The sequence below is a fragment of the Ambystoma mexicanum genome, chromosome 2p, assembly GCF_040938575.1.
Source record: "Ambystoma mexicanum isolate Mex_15411 chromosome 2p, UKY_AmexF1_1, whole genome shotgun sequence".
Lineage (NCBI taxonomy): Eukaryota > Metazoa > Chordata > Amphibia > Caudata > Ambystomatidae > Ambystoma > Ambystoma mexicanum.
The window spans coordinates 475,563,641-475,575,848 of NC_090923.1; the positions used below are offsets into that span (position 1 = coordinate 475,563,641).

General features: G+C 49.0%; 1 protein-coding gene across 2 annotated transcripts in view; it reads right to left on the reverse strand.

Moving 5' to 3' along the window:
- Window positions 1–12,208, reverse strand: part of LOC138566489 (three prime repair exonuclease 2-like) — a 176,633-nt gene that overhangs the window by 137,387 nt on the left and 27,038 nt on the right. The window contains exon 2 of one of the 2 annotated variants that reach the window (XM_069643855.1): window positions 9,588–9,651. The exons of the other annotated variant lie outside the window; for it this stretch is intronic. The gene's annotated coding sequence lies outside the window, so the exon portion shown is untranslated. The remainder of the gene's footprint in view (window positions 1–9,587; window positions 9,652–12,208) is intronic. 2 annotated transcript variants of the gene reach the window in all.

Consider the following 12,208-nt stretch of genomic DNA (forward strand, 5'->3'; position numbering starts at 1 on the left):
GAAGACAGGTTGACAATAATAGTACAGAATGGATTTTGTGCAGTTCACATGAAGCTGGATGATATAGTAACCACTATTGGCTCCCTCAAGGCCAGAGTGGACAAAGAGAGTGCACGTGTCACAGAAACTGAAAACAGAATAAGCACTAATGAAGACACCATTGCAGACCATGGTTGCGACAGCACCCAGCATAAAGATACTGTGTCTAAACTACAGAATAAATGCGAGGACCTCAAATCGAGATCAAGAAGAAACAACATCCGAGTAGTGGGCGTGTCGGAATCCTTTGGAAAAGGTCAAATGGAAAAGCAATTTGAAATACTACTCAAATCCCTGTTTGGATCGGAGGCCTTCTTCGAACACTTCCTAGTCGAGAGAGCGCATCGCACACTGGCGCCAGCACCTAAACCAGGCGCGCCGCCACGCACGATAAATGCATGTATCCTTAATTACGGGGACAGAGACGCAATCCTGCGGATGGCGAGGGAGGCTGGAACGCTCCAATATGAAGAAAACCGGATACACATATAGCCAGATTTTTCTGCTGGGGTTCCGGCGAGCAGAAGATCCTATGAACCAGTTAAAAGGCTCCTAAAAGAACGCCAAATGCCAAATCGCATATGCTTTGATGTTCCCGGCCCAGATGAGGATCCAACATGCAGGAATGGCACACTTTTTCGAATCCCCGGCTGAAGCCATGCAGCATATTGAAACTTCCATACCCCTGCCTCCCAGAGGGAGCAGACCGGTAGAGAATAACAGGCCCCGACTGCCGGATTAAGAGACATTTAGTGGACGAACATATGCTAAAGTTACTTTATCCTTGAGGCTGCGTCTTGACAAGTTAATGGCTAATGCGGCCCCACGTAATGTGGCCAAGTGGAGTGCTGGAACCAAGTCGGCAGCCAAGTGAAGCAACATGGCTACCCCTGGAGTATTCCATGAGTTCAGATGGGAACATCGTCAAGTTGGGGGTGATGATGAGGGTGGGTGGGAAGGACGAGGGTGTGCAATTTGTTGCTTTGTTTTGGAACAGACTTATTATGGAACAATGGGGGGGTTTGTAGTCACTGGAAGGCGTTATGATCAGGCGGTAGGTGGACAGAGGTTAACTGTTTGTTGAATATTAAAATTGTGGTTACACTGAGACTGGCGCTGGCCAGATCGCACAAATGTTATAACCCTGATAGACGAGACATTGTCAAAATATCTACCTATAATGCGCTGGTGACTGGTTGAGGATAAAACTGCTGACATGGAATGTACGGGGACTAAATAACCAGATGGAAGTCAATAAAATTGGTAATTACATTGCCAGACATGGCCCCCAAATCCTAATGTTACAAGAAACGCATGCAGTGGGAGTGAATAACATGCATATACTGCCCAAGTGGGGTAATTTAAGGTTCAATACTGACTACTCTTCCCAATCTAGAGGGGCTATTACCCTTATTCATCCAAGCCTGGGATTTGGGCTGGAGAGCCACAAGGTGGATCAGTTGGTTAGATAAGTTTTAGTATGGGAGAAGGTCGCAGGCCAGCAACTGCTGCTGGTTAACACATACGGGTCCAATATAAACGACCCCGCTTTCTATATGAATGTGTATCAGATGATTGCTTCACTTGAGGTTTCCAATGTGATTTGGGGTGGGGACTTCAATGTGGCTCTAGATCCCGCACTTGATAGGTTTACGAAAACTATCAGAGCTCCGAGCAAGATGGTCCTGACCCTGGGCCACATTCTTCCGCAGCTTTCACTGGTGGATGCCCAGCGGGAAATACACCCTGGTAGTAGGAGATATACATGTTATGTTATGTTACTTTGCATTTATATAGCGCCTTATGTACCATTGGTATGGTCTGAAGGTGCTGGTAGGTTGAACGCCCTCGGGAAACAAAGTTCAGTAGAGAGAGTCAAAGGTGCTTGTGAGCACCGGATACGTGTGCAGCTGGTGTGGCATTTGTGTAATAGCTGCTTCATAGCGGTAGGTGTGGTGGTTGAGAGATCGGGGGTATGTGTTAGTTCTGGCAGGTTTTATCCAGACCGGTTCTGGCTGCATTAGGCCTGAGGAGAACGCCTGGCTGGGGGGTGTGAAACCAGCATTGATTAGTTAGAGTGATGTGGAGTATGAGGCGGATGTTGGTATGAGAACAGCTATACTGAATGGTGTCATAGTATCTCTGTGTTCTAGTTGAATGGTGGTGTAAAGAGAAGAGTAAGCATGGTGATGTGGTAAAATGGTTTACATGCTCTTTCAAACGTTACATGTGTTCCAAACCATCCTGTCCTCGCTCTCCTCCTCTCTCCCCCCTCCCTCTCTTCCCGGCTCTTCCTCTTGCTCTCTTGCAGCCGCCCCTCCGCCCTCCTTCTCTGCTTTTCCACCTTTTTCTGCTGATGAGGTTTCCAGACAAGTCCGATCTATGAAAGCCTCGTCTAAATAGGTTCACCCCTGTTCCTCCAAAACCATCAAGGACCACATCGACTCCCTGGCTCCTGCCCTGGCTGACTTTTGCAACCACTCATTCGCCTCTGGAGTCTTCCCATCCCCCCTCAAGAAACCCTCTTCCGTCCCCTCCTGCCCGGCCAATTATCGCCCAATCTCCATTACTCCCTTCCTGGGTAAGCTCCTGGAGAAACTGGCCATTTCCCAGCTTAACCTCCATGCTGAATCTGTTGGTAATCTTCATGACCATCAATCCGGCTTCAGAGCGGCCAGAAGCATGGAAACTGCTCTCCTGAACATCCGTGAGGACCTGCTCCTGAACCTCGATTCCAACACTCCCTGTGTTCTCATTCTGCTCGATCTCTCCTCTGCCTTTGACACTGTCAACCATGCCATCCTGCTCAACTGTCTCCGTGATAACCTGGGTATCACTGGTCAGGCTCTGGCATGGCTGACTTCTTTCCTTTCCGGTCGACCCTCCCAGGTCCAAATGGGCTCCTTCCTCTCTGACATCTTTTTCTCCACCTGTGGTGTCCCCCAGGGTTCCAACCTCTCTCCCTGGCTTTTCAACCAGTATCTGGCACTCCTTGCCCACCGCATCGCCGCTCTCTGCCCCTACTTCCAGTGCTATGCCGACGATACCCAGCTCATTTTCAGGCTACCCTCGGCCTCCTCCTCTCCTTCCCTCATCTCCGACTGTCTGTCTGCTATCCAGGAATGGTGTGCCGCCAATGACCTCTGCCTCAACGCCAGTAAGACTGAGATTCTACTCATCGGTACACCCACTCCCTCCTTCCCTGCAGCTCTCTGGCTGGCCTCCCTTGGCCCCCTTCCTGCCCCTACCTGCAAGGCTAAAAACCTCGGGGTCATCTTCGACTCCACACCCTCCTTCTCTCCTCATATATCTGACGTCTCTAAGAAGTCACACTACCAGCTGCACCTCCTCAGAGGTATTCTTCCCTTCCTCTCCTTCCCCCAGAAGCTCACTGTCTCCCGAGCCCTGGTTCTCTCAAGGCTGGACTACTGTAACAGCCTCTATCTTAATCTGCCTGCCTCCACTCTCCGCCCTCTGCAACTTATCCAGAACAGAACTGCGAGACTTGTCCTTGGCCTCAAGCCCAGGGACCGTATCTCTCCAGGACTGAAATCCCTTCACTGGCTCCCAGTGGCTGCGAGGATTACGTTCAAAACCCTCTGCATTGTCCACAAGGCCTTCTGGGGCCAGGGACCTAAATACCTTCAACTCTCTCTTCCTAAATATCTTCCTTCACGAGCCCTTCGCTCATCCGTCTCCAACTCCCTCATGGTCAGCCGCTTCTCGAAGCAACGAGCTGGGGGTAGATCTCTCTCCGCAGCAGGGGCCTCCCTCTGGAACAGCCTTCCTGCCTCCCTGAAACTTGAGGAGAACCATCTCCGGTTCCGGAAGCACCTCAAAACCTTCCTCTTCGCTTCTGCCTTCTCTCTCCCTCTCCCCTGCTAAACCTGCTTAACCCCCCACTGAATTCAGCACTAAACCTGCATCTGGGCCACTCTCAGCAACCTCGGTCCAGGGCCCAGCCACTCTCCACTTGCACTGCCTCCCTGGCTCCCCGTGCACTGTGGGACTGTCACTGTACCCTACAGCCCCCTTCCCAGCACTTGCTCTGCACTTACCTCGCACTTGCCACCAGCTGGCCCTTTTTATTTATTATTTATTAATTATTATTTTTTACGCTACTTACCTTGTACTGCACTTTCCCCCCCACTTCCTCCCCCTGCACTTCCTCCTTTTCCCCTTACCTCTGCACTTGCGCGATCTGAATGACACCTGGCCTAGTAGGATCGTTTGTCTGTCTTCCCCTTGTTTCCCTCCCTCCCTGCCTCGTCGCGCCTTGAAACACTTGTGTATAGGCGCGTTACAAATACCATATCATATCATATCATATCATTCATGTATGTCGCGCACTTCTATGCGACTATGCGATCTAGTCCCTTCCACGTACTCTGAAACACTCCACACACTCCGAAACACTCCACACACTCCGAAACACTCCATGCATTCGTAACCGTTCCACGCATTCCGAAACCTTTCCACGCATTCCGAAACCTTTCCACGCATTCCAAAACCTTTCCACGCATTTCGAAAACTTTCAACGCACTCCAGTCCTTTCCACGCACTCCAGTCAGTTTCATGCCCTCGGATCTGTTCATGTGTTTCGATCATTTCCGTGAATTCTATGTTGTTTTATGCACCCCGTCCACATTTTCATCTGTACCTTCCACATATTTCACCCGTATCTTTCACATGTTACATCAGTACCTTCCACTTACTTCATCCGTTCAATCCACATATGTCTCAATTCCATTCACCTACATCCCCATTCCATCCACTTACATCCCCATTCCATCCATTTACATCCCCATTCCATCCACGTATGTCCCCATTCCATCTACATACGTCACCCGTTCTATTCACATACATCACTCGTTCTATCCATATACGTCACCCATTCCATCCACATACTCACCCGTTCCGTCTGCTCTACGCAACTCATCCGCTCTACGCAGCTGATCCGCTCTACGCAGCTGATCCGCTCTATGCGCACTCGTCTTTTCTATTGATTCGTCTGCTCTAGGCACTCATCCGCTTTATGCCCTCGCACCCTCTACACATTCGCCCACTCTACTCATTCACCCGCTCTACGCACTCACCCGTTCTACGCACTCACCCGTTCTACGCACTCACTCGCTCTTACGCACCCCTCCTCTCTTACGCACTCGTCTGCGCTATACACTCCTCCGCTCTGCGCACTCCTCCGCTCTGCGCATCCATCATGCTCTGCGCACCCATCCGCTCCGCGCACCCATCCGCTCCGCGCACTCATCCGCTCTATGCAGTCGTACTGTCCATGCACTCATCTGCTATATGCACTCATCAGTTCTACAAAGTCGTTTGCTCATACGCAGTCATCCGCTCCGTACACTCATCCGCTCTATACACTTGTCCGCTCTATACACTCATCCAGTCAGCACATTCATCTGCTCCTGCTTTCTACACGCTCCTCCGCAATTCTGTATTCATCCGCTCTACAGCCACGTCCGCTCTACACACTCATCCGCTCGATACTCATCCGCTCTACACATTCATCTGCTCTATGCACTCCTGTGTTCTACACACTCCTCTGTACTTAGGCACTCAATCGTCCGCTCTACACACTCATCTGCTCCACACGCTCATCCGCTCAGCACACTCATCCGCTCAGCACCCTCATCCGCTCAGCACCCTCATCCGCTCAGCACCCTCATCCGCTCAGCACCCTCATCCGCCCAGCACACTCATCCGCCCAGCACACTCATCCGCCCAGCACACTCATCCGCCCAGCACACTCATCCGTTCTGTACACTCATCTGTTCTGTACACTCATCCGTTCTGTACACTCATGCGATCTACGCACTCATCTGCTCAGTGCGTTTGTCCGCTCAGCACACTCATCAGTTCCACGAACTTCATCCATTCTAACGATTTCATCTGCTCCATTCACTTTGTTCATTCATCATGGGTTATCGATTCAGGCCATGTCACTTGTTATACGCACTGGATCTGTTCCGTGCTCTCTATCTATTTCATGCACTGCTCTCGTCTCATGTACTTGAATCTTCTATTCTGTACTTTTCATTTATGCCATGCATTCAGACAGTTGGAATCATCAGTCTGTGTACTCATCAGTCTCTTGTATTCATCTTTGCATCCTCTTCTCTTTATTCATTTCACCAGTTTTTGTTCATTTTGTCCATTGCAATCATTACATCCATTTTCATTAATTTAAACTTCATTACGGTTTCCATACAATTTATTCTTTTTATCCACTTCACTGCTTTGGTCTGCTTTATTCGTTCTATTCTGTTTGTCCTTTTAGTTTACATTAGCGGCTATTAGTTGTCGATTTCTCACATGGATCTTGATGTTGTATTTTTATTTGTCTTATTGTTATTCAGGAACTAGTAGTTGGTTGGATTGGTGTCATTGAGCTGCTGTTATTCTGTTTTGGTTAGTTTGCATACGGGTTAGTTTTAGGGGAAGAGCCAAGTTTTCAGTAGTTTGCGGAAGGACATTAGATCTTCTGTTAGGCAGATGTGGGGTGGGAGTGCGTTCGACAGCGTGGGGGCCAAGGCTGAGAATGATGATCCGCCTAACTTGACTGAGTTTGTATTAGGTATGACTAGGAGGACGGCTGAGCTTGATCTTAAGAGGACGTGGAGGGTGATAGGGTTTTAGCTTGTCTTGGAGATATTGAGGTCCGGTTTTATGGAATGCTCGATGAGAAATGCATAAGGTTTTGAAAGTCACCCTTCGGGCCACTAGAAGTCAGTGCAGAATCTTAAGGGCTGGGGAGATGTGGTCGCTCGGGCCAAGCGCGAGTAGCAGTTTGACTGCAGCGTTTTGGGCCTTTTGAAGTTTATTCAGTTGGTAAGTGTGGACTCCGAGGTAGAGGGGGTTTGCGTAGTCCAGTCTTGATATAACAATTGATTGGACCACGGAGAGTCTGTTGGGAAAGGAGAGATATGGAACGATGCGCCTAAGAGTTTTAAGGTGGTAGTGGCAGGACTTTGAGACGTTGTTGACTTGGCGCGAGAGTGTTAGGTCAGAGTCAAGGATGCATCCAAGGTTTTTTACAGAGTTAGAGGGAGTCTGTGAGTGGCCCATCGCGGATGGCCAGGGTAGCGGGTGTGGAAGAAGTTCGGAGTTGCCACAAACCATGATTTCGGTTTTGAAGGGGTTTAACAAGAGGTGGCTTTGGGTCATCCAGAGCTCTATGTCAAGGAGGCAGGAGGCGAGGTCAGGTCGGCAGTTGGGTTTTAAGTTTAGGAGTTTAAGAATTAGTTGAGTGTCATCAGCATAGTTGTAACACAGGATGTTGTGTGAACGAATTAATGGTGGGAGGGTGGTCAAGTAGAGACTGAACAGGAGGGCAGATAGGCATGCTCCCTGTGGGACTCCCGTGTCGACTGGTCGGGCTTGGGAGGTAAAGGCGGAGAGTATCGTTATTTGGTACCTATCTTTGAGGAAAGAAGCTATCCATTTGAGAGCGGTTCCACGAATTCCTAGGGAGTGGAGGCGGTCAAGGAGGATTGAGTGATTGATTGTGTCAAAGGTGGCGGATAGGTCCAGAAGGATTAATGCGGCGCATCCCGCGGTGTTTGCCGTGATTTTTAGGTCATCCCAGATTGAAGTTAGGGTGGTTTCAGTTCCGTGACGGGCTCTGAAACCCCATATGAGCGGGGTCTAGGAGATTGTTGGCTTCAACAAAGGCATTTATAGTTGGGAGTAGGCGGTTCGGTAAATCAGTTTGGCAAGGAATCTGGTGTTTGAGATGGGGCAGTAGTTTTTGGGCTCGAGAGGGTCGAGGGAAAGTTTTTTTAAGAGCGTTTGACATGAACCATTTTGAATGCGTCTGGAAAAATACCAGAGGAAAGGGAGTCATTTATGATGGATCTTGCGTGTTCTCCTGCGCAGATAGAAGCAAACATTTCTTTGAGGGTTGTGGCTGGGTAAGGGTCTAGCGGAGAGCTGGATGGTTTGCAGGCAGAGAGAAGTTTGAGAAATTGGTAGGGTGATATTGGACTAAAGGAGTCAAATGTTGATTGCATAGTGGTCGCAGGCGGGGGGTTGGCCGGTATGGGAGGATGGTTGCCTATTGGATGTAAGAGAGCCAGTTTGGTGGTTAGTGCATTTGTTCTTTCAAGAGCCGTGGCGTAAAAGTGGAGAGAGAGTGAGTCACACAGAGATTGTGAGGGGGTCGGGATGGTGGTAGTGCATGCCGGTTTGGTGAATTCGGAGATGATTTTGTCAAGTTCTTTGCTGGGGTTTTTGCAGTTTAGGATTCAGGAGTTATAGTGGGCTTTTTTCGCTTTCCGGATTTCGGCCTTGTACTGATGAAGGTGGCCAAGGTGGCTCTGCTCTCTTGTGTTTTGTCTTTCTGCCTTTTGCGTTCTAGGTATTTATATAGTTGTTTAGTGGTCTTCAAGTCAGGTGTGAACCATCTAGGAAACAGGCCATGGCGGGCCGATAGTTTGCAAGAGGGCGTGAGTCGCATTAGCGGGGTGTTGAGCCATGAGTCAAAGGCGTCGGGGGTTAGTTGTTTATTGAGTTGGCAGGCAGGTGGAGGGGACTGGAGGAGTGCGTCAACTAGTTCAGGAACGATTATTCGTTTTTTCCAGCATTTGCATAGGTTTAGATTTGAGTACGGGAAGCGGGTCGGGTGAGCAAATGGCAAAGGAAACAATGAAGTGATCGGACCAGATGATAGGCGTGGGGGGTTTAGATGTATCCGGTTGTGGGAGATATAAATGGCATCAAGAGTGTGTCCTTTATAGTGAGTCGGGCCGTTTATTTGGGGTTGGAGGTTAATCGCGTCTAGACCATCAACCAGAGAGTGTGTCTCTCATACTACTCTTCGGTTCACGACTCTGAATCTAAAATTGACTATTGGTTTGTTTCCCCGGTTCTGACTGCTACATTGAAGACATGAGATTCTGCCCCATACGCTATCAGATCCTTCCCCAGTGTTGTTGGAGCTAACACTCCGGAATGCCCCCTGTCCCGCAAGAAGGTGGAGAATGCCGAGTGGAATGCTGGGCGACCCCGGGGTGGTGGAATCACTGCATTTCGAAATAGCAGAGTTTTTCACTAACAATGTAGGATTGGTTGGTAAATACTCCAGTGTGGGAATCCTTCAAGGTCTGGATCAGGGGAGCCCTAATATCTAAGTCTGTTGGCATGCTGAAGGGTGTGCGAGCCGAGCTAAAGGACATTGAAAGCAAACTAGACACATTGGAAGAAGCCTACACCCGTACACAGGACAGAGAAATATTAGCTGACGTACACACACACACACACCTCCAGGAATTTGATAAGCTGGCCATTAGAGAAGTGCGCTATGTGGCAGCCCCCATACGGGCACGCTGATACGGGGAGGGTAACAAGGCTGGAAGAATGCTGTCCAACTTACTCAAACACGATAAGCAACCAAATCAGATTACTAGCATACAAACAGCGCAGGGGGAGGTACTCCAGAGGGAAGAGGAGATCAACAGGGAATTTGTTAAATTTTATAAAGAATTATACACAAATAAGGATAAGAAGTCGCACACATTAAGTCATACCTTGCGGCTCTCTCCCTTCCAAAACTCCCTGACGAGGATCGCTTGGCGATGGATCAGCCGGTAACTGCAGAGGAAATTACAGAAGCAATCAAAGCACTGTCATCAGGCAAGGCACCAGGGGCAGACGGGATGGGAGCAGAATTTTATAAAGACTTCCGTGAATAACTCGTTCCGATACTAATGCAGGTATGGGAGGAATCCTTCGAGAGTAATATATTACCCCCAACTATGAGAGAGGCTGTGATAACTGTGCTCCCTAAGCCTCGGAGATCACCACAAGATGTTTCGTCCTGTAGGCCCCTGTCACTTATAAATACTGACGCTAAACTATTTGCAAAAGTGCTGGCCAATCGACTTCTACCGGCAGTACCTACCCTTGTCCATCCTGACCAAAATGGGTTAATCCCCACAAGATCCACGGCACTCAATCTCCGCAGGCTCTTTGGCATAATGGCACAAATAGACCCGGGGAGAAGCGCGGTGGCTATATCCCTCGACGCCGAAAAAGCCTTTGATTTTGTCTCATGGGTCTATCTCCTGGCTGTGCTGGAGGCATTTGGAGTGGGCCCCAATTTTATCAGATACGTAAGACTATTATACACTGAGCCTGGAGCTTGGGTGTTAAACAATAGGTCCATCTCCAAATTGTTCCTGTTGGGCAGGGGCACTAGACAGGGATGACTCCTGCTATTCCCACTAACCATAGAGCCAATGGCGGCTGCGGTGCGACTAAGACATGCAGACAGGGGGATAAAAATGAAAGGGTTCACTCAGTTGATCTCACTGTATGCTGATGATAAGTTATTATATGTCCGTGAGCCTGAAATAAACACAGCAGAAATACAAGAATTTGCAACCTATTCCAGGTATACAGTGAATAGGGTCAAATCCAAAATATTCCCGATCACACCGGCTACCAGATGCCCCGACATATTTAATGGACTCAAGTGGTCGGAGCAGTACATCAGATATCTGGGGATCCTTGTTTCCAGGGATAGACTCACATTATATTCAGATAATCACGAAAGCGCACTACAAACTCTAAATGCTTAACTTCAGATGTGGGGGCGCCTTCCAATTTTGTTATGCGGCAGGGTCGCCATCCTCATAATGTTAATCTTACCCAAGTTACTTTACTTCTTTGCCAATGTCCCCATATGGCCTGGTAGGACCTTTTTTGCCAGACTCCGATCCATGGTGGTAACATTTCTCTGGAACGGGAAGATAGGGTGGAAAAAAAATGACAGAACCATACTCTTCGGGTGGTATAGCTGCCCCCGAATTTGAGCTTTATTACTATGTTGCTCAAGCGCAATTCGCAAAATACTGGTATAATGCTTCAGATGGAGCATCCCACACATGGATAGAGGAATACACCACACACCCCACAAACATACAATCTGTCATTTATGGTTCACGATACAAGGACACCTGCGAATACAATCCGGTAAGCTGCACAGTCAGGGCATGGGAGGCTATATACAAAAGGCTGAAACTGGAGACACCCTATAACCCGGAAATACCCTTATGGAATTTCCCGGGTATACCCCCTACGCATGACAGCAGCATACAGGAATCCGGTGACCCAAATAAAGAGATGAAACTGGGTGACATGTTTATCAATGGGAAATTTGTGGCCTTGAGGGAGTTACTGAGGGCGCTGGGAGGTGGGCCACTTAAGACACTTCAATATTACTGCATGAGATCTGCATTTCAGAAAAGATGGCCGCTATTCCCAGACGAGCCTCCACCACATCCGTGTATACAGTTGGTAACTGCTAAAGAAGGCCTGGGAATCTCTAAGCTGTATTCAGCAGTACAGACCCACACACCCACAGTAAACTAAGCCAAAGAAAAATGGGAAAGAGACTTGCAGATGCCCATTGAAGAGAAGAAATGGGCCAGGTACTGCTCACTCACTAAGAATGTATCACTTAATTCTAGGCTACGGTTAATCCAATTCAAAATTCTTAATAGACTACATTATACACCTGTCATGAACAGTCGTCTACGTCCTTTCTGGACCTCCTGGTCCCTGACTCGCAGGGGTTTGCATGCAGTTAGCCTTCCAACATGGCCGCCCGGAACAGAATGCTCCAGATCATCCTCCAAAAGAGACACGCCCCCGCGGCTCTGCACGTCTCAACGCTACCGCTACCTGTAGTCGGATGTGCTTAGCTGGAGTTCGATCGGGGCTCTCGCTTGATTCCTTGTTCCCAGTTCCTTGAATCCCCTCCTGTTCCCTTCCATCTCCAATCTCCTGGAAAACCTTCCGCGCTCGAGTCACGGGGCCTCATTATGACCCAGGCGGTAAGTTACCGCCTGGACCGTGACTTTACCACCATGGCGTAAACTACGTTTACGCCATGGTGGTTGGCGGACTTACCGCCCCATTCCGACCTTGGCGGGGCGGTAAGTCCCCAATCCCCATTTACCCTTCCCCATTCCCATTTTTGCCCCATAGGGCATAATGGGAGTGGGGAAGGCGTTAATTACGCCACCGTAAATTACGGTGGCGTAATTAACTCCATGGTCCCTTAGCGCCATGGATTTTAACACCTGCTAAAAGCAGGTGTTAAAAGCGCCATGGCGCTAAGGGACCTCATAATTGGCGGTAAGGG